The 6495-nt window shown below is 41.7% G+C and overlaps 1 protein-coding gene across 1 annotated transcript in view; it reads left to right on the top strand.

The window, feature by feature from the left end:
- The first annotated feature begins 2819 nt into the window (after nucleotides 1-2819).
- Nucleotides 2820-6495, top strand: part of wdr7 (WD repeat domain 7) — a 66490-nt gene continuing 62814 nt past the window's right edge. Inside the window, exon 1 of the mRNA XM_078286262.1 lies at nucleotides 2820-2854. The gene's annotated coding sequence lies outside the window, so the exon portion shown is untranslated. The remainder of the gene's footprint in view (nucleotides 2855-6495) is intronic.

Raw genomic sequence — 6495 nt, 5'->3', positions numbered from 1 at the left:
GAAAAAAAAAATCATAATGGTGGAATCGATGAAGAAAGAGAGTAAACTTGTTGAACTAGTGAACTTGCTACCTGCCTCTTCACTTGTCATTGTGGGACATGTGACCTTCAGCGGGAGAAAGATCAGTCCAAGTGAGACTTGCAGTGGACTACAGTATATCTTTACTGGGCGGGGAGAGACAGCGAGCGGTGAGTTCATTCACAAATCTGTTGCCGTTTCTGTCGCCCTCTAGTTTAAAATGAAACGAACTCCCTTTACTTTTACTTCCTGGAAAAAAGAGTATCTTTAATGGTGACCTCATGCTGCACCAGGAGGTGTAAATATAAATTCCAACCAATGAAAACATAACATATTTTTGAACAGTCCCGTCCCTCTGCCCCTCCCATCAAATAAAACTGCCATTCTCTCCCTGACTGATCTCCCATTGGTTTACACTTTTTGAATGATCCCTCCCTGCGTTATGTCCCGCCCCCAACATCTTGTTTCAACAGGAAATACATCAAATCAAGGAAGTAAAGATGCTGTTTCATGGGGTCTTTAAGTATAAGTTTATTTTATTTAAAGCTACACTAAGCGTTTCTTTCTGACCACTAGAGGGTGACAGAAACCGCAACACATTTGTAAACACACAGTAAACCTGCTGGGCGACGGCAGCCCTTTAGGACAAACTGTGCAGAAAGATTAATAGCTAAAATAAATGTACCAATGGAGAAATATCGTCGGTTACCAGTCTCACATGTTCGTTTCAGGATTGGTTACAGGGTCTGAAATTGCTTATTGCAGGTTTAAGAAATCGACAGTTCACATTAATAAACATAAAAACTTGGTCTGAAAATTTCACTTGTTGCAGCTTTAACCTCCTCTTCAAAACCAGCACACAGACAACACCCAGGTTCAGGCACGGGTTTTACATTGGCTGACAAATTGCCAAGGTTACTGCAAATGAAAGTCAGTTTAACAAAATATGATTATTTCAGATTAACTGTCACTGAGTTGCAGGAAGTTATGCAACATCGAACACTTGGTGTCTACAAGGGAATCATGTAAAGTCATAAGGCTAGCTGGCTTCAGTGTTAAGTATACCTGTGTATCATCTGCATAACAGTGGAGCCAGATATCGTGCTTTCTGATGACATGACCTAGTGGAAGCACACATACAGAAAAGAGTGTAACATCACTATTGATCCAAATCCAATCACAGCTATTTTTGGTGTATGTCCTGTGGAAAACAGGGTTACCACTCATCAAGCAAATGCAATTGCTTTTGCCTCACTCTTGGCTCGTCGTCTTATTCTTTTTGGTTGGAAGTCAAAAATACCTCCATCTTTCTTACAGTGGGTGAAGGAAGTTATGTCAAACTTGAAACTTGAGAAGCTGAGGTACACCATGCATGGATCTCGCAAAAACTTTAACCTGGTATGGCGCCCCTTTATGGAGTTTGTAGAAAACCTATCCTTTGCATGACCACGGTCATGATTTTATGATATTGTGACTGTACTATGGCTTAAAGGTGGTAACAACAGATATGGTACTTACTGGATGTACTTATTTATTTATTTTTTTTTATTTTTTTTTTTGCTATCTTTACGATAACGGCTGTACATTATTTTTCTTTCATTTGGGAGGACCTTGTATTTCGGTCCTGTCCTCTCCTCATAAGTTTCTTAGGTCCTGTCTCCTGTTTTGTTAGTCTGTTTGTTGTTGTGGTATTTTTGTATATCTGAAAATCTGAAAATAAAGTTTACAAAAAAAATAAAATTCCCCTGTTATAGAGTGATGCCTGTGGATAATATATTACATCATTTCTAAAGGATTTCTGATGATTTAAAATGTTGCCTCCTGCTAAATCCTGTTTGTAGTTTTGTGCTGGAGTTGAAGGTTAGGCTTGAGATTAGAGATGCTGATTTGTGAAAGGAAGGTCGCTGCTTCAAATCCACAAATCTAACTGGGAAAATCTGAAAATAAACAAATAACGTTCTCCGCTCCTCAAGCAAATAGCATCTACGTTGGAACTTAACCCTCAACTCAGTTGAAATGCTGACTCCTGTAACCAAGGAGCTAGCTAGTAGCATTTGTTGTTTCCTTTGGCCTTTATTTTTATGTATAATACTTTGTACATACTTTGTGTTCGAAGGGTTTCTGCTCTGTTGTGATAACTGTTCCTCTTGGCCTGTCAAGCGCTATTTCCAAATTGATGTTGACAGATTCCTTTTTCATCTTTCCTTTAAAAGAAAAAAACTGAAAACTAAAAATTTGATTAATCATTACAGATTTATCCAAACACAAAGATATAGGCCTACTAACAATGCTAGGTAGGGCAAACTAAATTATCCATCATTGGCCCTTTGGCATGATGGTAACAGTTTTTTAGATTACACACAGTACCATGCTAAACCCTAGAAAATAAAAGTTTCATGATTTTGTAATATGTATTTTAGAGCTAACATTTTTCTTCTCAGGATTTCTATTAAAACTGAAAACTGTTATGAGCCATAAGACATATAAACAAGTGCTTTGGTGAGATATAAACAAGTGTTACTTTGTTATGCTATTTCTGTCAGACAAAATGAGCAATTTCATTAGTCATCGACGTGATTCAGCTAAAAATAAAACCGCAAAATTGCCTCACAAGGAAAAACAAATACCACGTGCTTTTATTTTGAAAACATCGGGCCGGATGTGGCTCTCAGTTGTCGCGTGATCAGCTGACCGGAGTAGGTCGGCTGTCGGTGTGAAAGCAGCTGTCATCTGGTTAAAAACAAGCCGCTGAGGGATTATTTTCACCACCACGGAGAGAAAAGTCCGTCTAAAAACGTCCCGGGGAAAGGAAATGTTCCAGTAGCTTCTTCTTCTGGTACGGCTTTCCTTTCTTCACTCTTATTTCTCTGCTAATGTTTGCTGACATTAGCCGTCTTGCTAACCCGGAAGACGCGACATTGCAGGTGTATTTAACCGACGGTAACGCAGCTTCTATTTTAAGCCAGTGATGCTGCCGATAACATGCACATATCAAACGGCAGTAAAGCAAAACGACACCTCTTCACTTTAGCTTTGATTCTTCTTGTCAGTGTTGTGTGTTTATCGGTGGTAAATAAATACTCGAGCTAGACGCGCTAGCATTAGCTTTCTGAGCGGTTTGGCAGATTGTGGCCAGCCGCGGACCGTTAGGCAGCTGATTTGTGGCTCGTGACAGCTTGTTAGCTGATAGCAATGCGCTCAGTGTTTCTCCCCAACAGCCCACTGTGTTTCCCCACTTTATTTTGTGCCCCAGTTGTTAGTCACCGCCCTGTAGCAGCAGTTACACCGCCCCCCTCTCCTGAAAACGTTGCTGCGCAGTATGAACTTCAGTGTGACGCTAAGGTGACTTGTCTGCACGAGCACCAAGCTGTCGATGTGTCGATGTGTGTGTGTGTGTGTGTGTGTGTGTGTGTGTGTGTGATCCTCGTTGCCTCTTTGCTGTTTCCTCTCGCCGGGACAGTGCCTATTGTCTCTTGTGTGTATTTTGACGATAGGCCGCTGATTCGTGACTAATGAACATTGTGGATGGGGAGCTGCAGCCCACACAGCACCAAACACTACCAGGCTGCAGCACCGGCACAACCAGCGTTGGTTTACCGATTTGAGGAATCATAATGATCAAGTTTAAGGGAGAAATGGAAATGTGTAGTCAAGCCAAGCAGGTTTATTGTCATTCAACCACACACAGCGCATAGTCCAGTCATTCTCAACCTTTTTCATATCAAGGACACTAATTCAGTCCACATTAGACCCCCATGTGATGAGATTTTGTCTCTCGGACCCAAATCTGAGAATATTTTTATTGTCAGATATGATTTTGTCCAGAACTCCATCACTGTCTGTATTGCAGGTAGAAAGATAACAGAGAAACTATGATCAAAACAGTCATTCTTCTACATTCTCTAATTGTGTTAACTTCTTGTAAATGAAATAATGCTGAAGTTTAACAATTCATCAATTTTCTGGGGACCCCCTCAAGGACCCCTGGTGGTCCCCAGACCCCACGTTGAGAACCACTGGCGTAGAGGAATGACATGGCGTTCCTTCAGGACCACAGTGCAACAGGACAATACAACACACAAGGCTACAATACACAATATTTAGACCACATTTAGTGCAGTTGTACATGACAGTGTAAACACAGCATAATAAGTAAATACCCTAGTACAGTATATAAAGTGCAGGTTATGTGTGGCAGATAAAATGTACATGAGCACAAAGTCTAAAAAATATGCATCAGTATATCACTATAAAATAGAAATATAGATATAAAGTATAAAAATAAAGGATACCTGAGGCTTCTGTGTCAGGACAGCAGCAGGGCGACACGGTGGGAATCAATATCACCATAATCATAAGGACTTTTCATTTTATTTTATAGATGTATATCACAATATGGGTCACTTATGCAAAATCACGTTGAATAATCAAACTAATGTCCATCCCATTGAATGGAATAGTAATGTCAGGTGTGATGTCAAACAAAACATCACACCTGACAAGACTAATAATCATGATCACAGTATTTAGCAAAATAATCAGGATCATCATTTCTGCTTTAATCGCGTACGTCTGATTCAGCTTTCCCATTCATAATGAACGGACTAATTGACTGCAGTGTTTTGGCTTGATTAGATCAACCTCTTTATAACTCGTCTGCTGCTACTGTGTGTGTGTGTGTGTGTGTGTGTGTGCTGCATGTGTGTTGGGTTTGTGTTAACTGATCACTCTGAAAGCCTAATAGTGAGACAGAATAGATTATCTGGCCAGACTTTGGAAACACACTCCATTGAGAGTCAGCTCTGCTTTTCACAGCAGTTTTCCACACTAGAAACTGGACCGTTGGACATTATTTGGAACAAAGCTGCTGCACACAAGCTGGTTTCTGCTGCTTATTTATTTTCGGTCCCGGCCTGCTGAACATCGGTTCTGAACTCTGAATCCGTCTTCTCATTTTAGTTTTCGGCTTGCTTTGGATTAGACTCGAACAAGGCTGTGATTTTGAACAAGACTGGATAGACCAGTTCTTTTTTTGTTTTGGCCGGGTGTCGTCCTGCCCGTTGGGACCGGGCCTCAATCAGACTGGGACTTTATTTTTGGAAACAGCCCAGTCTACAGACACTGGGTTCTGAGCTGTTGTGTGCATTTTGATTAATTCTGCTAATTGTAGTTTTCAGTTTGTTGTGGTGTGACTGTGTGAGACCGCTTCAGGCTTCGGCTGAGACCGGGACTCGGCTCGGCTCGGTTTCTGAGGCCTGCCTGCTGTTTAAAGGCCTGAGCAGTTTTACACTCTGCTCTCTCCATCTGGTTTCTAATGAACACTGGAGGAACCGGCTCAGTGTGTTTGTCGGAGTCTCAGTCTCAGTCCATGTGGACCGGGTCCCAGCCAGGCTAACCCTCCGGTTTCCACTCTGATCTCCCTGTCTGGTTCTTAGGACTGAATTGGAACTGGTTCTAGTGGAACTAACTCAGTATGAAGCTATACTTATGGAACAAACCATAACTAAGTGGTATTTGGGATTAGTGGCTTGATTTGCACTGGAAGCTGAACTCATCTGTATGTTGAATACAACTGATGTAGATTTACTCCAAAAAATGGAGGCCATGATGCGTTCATAGACTTTAGACTTTGACTTTTTTGGAACTCGCCTACTTCAGTCACAACTTCTGTGTTTTGATCTGATGACCGGCCAGTTGCATAAAGATAGACCTAGTCTTAGACTTAAATGTGACCCTAACTAGTCAAACTTGCTGTATTTACCTGTTCCTACTACTTCTTCATTGCTGTAGATCTCTAAGGGGTTGCTTCTGTCTTTAAAGACTCTCTCTCTTCTTAAGGCTCTTTCCAAAAACCAAAGATTTGCCATCTTGTATGAAACGGCTTCAGAATTTAAACTTCCCACTCTGACAGTTAGGCCGACTTGTTGCTGTAGTAGTAACTCAGGGTTAGTCAGGAGGGAGGGGCTAACTTTCCTACCTCAAAATAAGTCAAGTCGTAATATTTAAGTAACAGTCTAAATTAGCCTAGTCCAACCTGAGAATCTTAGTCTAGTCTTAAACTATCCTTATGCATCTTTATATTTTGACCTTTGGGATGAAAGTGTGTGGAACCAGTGTGAGGCTTCATGTTTGTAACTAGCTGACTACACAGTACATGAGCTGGCTTCAGGCTCCTAGCTGTTAGCGGGAGTGAGGCCGTGTCCTGATGCGTCCGGTGCAGCCGGTGAGGATGAAGGCCGCGCTCCGCCGGCTCGGACTCTCTGTGAAGAGACCGGAGCTCGGCAGGTACGGCTCCTGTCAGCCGGCCACGCCGTCTGCAGATCAGTCTGACTGCAGTGAAGACGTGGCACTCATTCTATTTATGCATTCTGTCATTTTAATGTTACGAAATTACCTCCAGCCATCGTTCAAATGCTGTCTTGTTTTGTCTTTTGTCCCAAAAATGTCTGTAAGTCAGTCTACATGTTATCAACCATC

The sequence above is a fragment of the Centroberyx gerrardi genome, chromosome 2 (assembly GCF_048128805.1).
Source record: "Centroberyx gerrardi isolate f3 chromosome 2, fCenGer3.hap1.cur.20231027, whole genome shotgun sequence".
In the NCBI taxonomy this organism is placed as follows: Eukaryota; Metazoa; Chordata; class Actinopteri; order Beryciformes; family Berycidae; genus Centroberyx; species Centroberyx gerrardi.
This window is presented reverse-complemented; position numbering and strand designations above follow the sequence as displayed.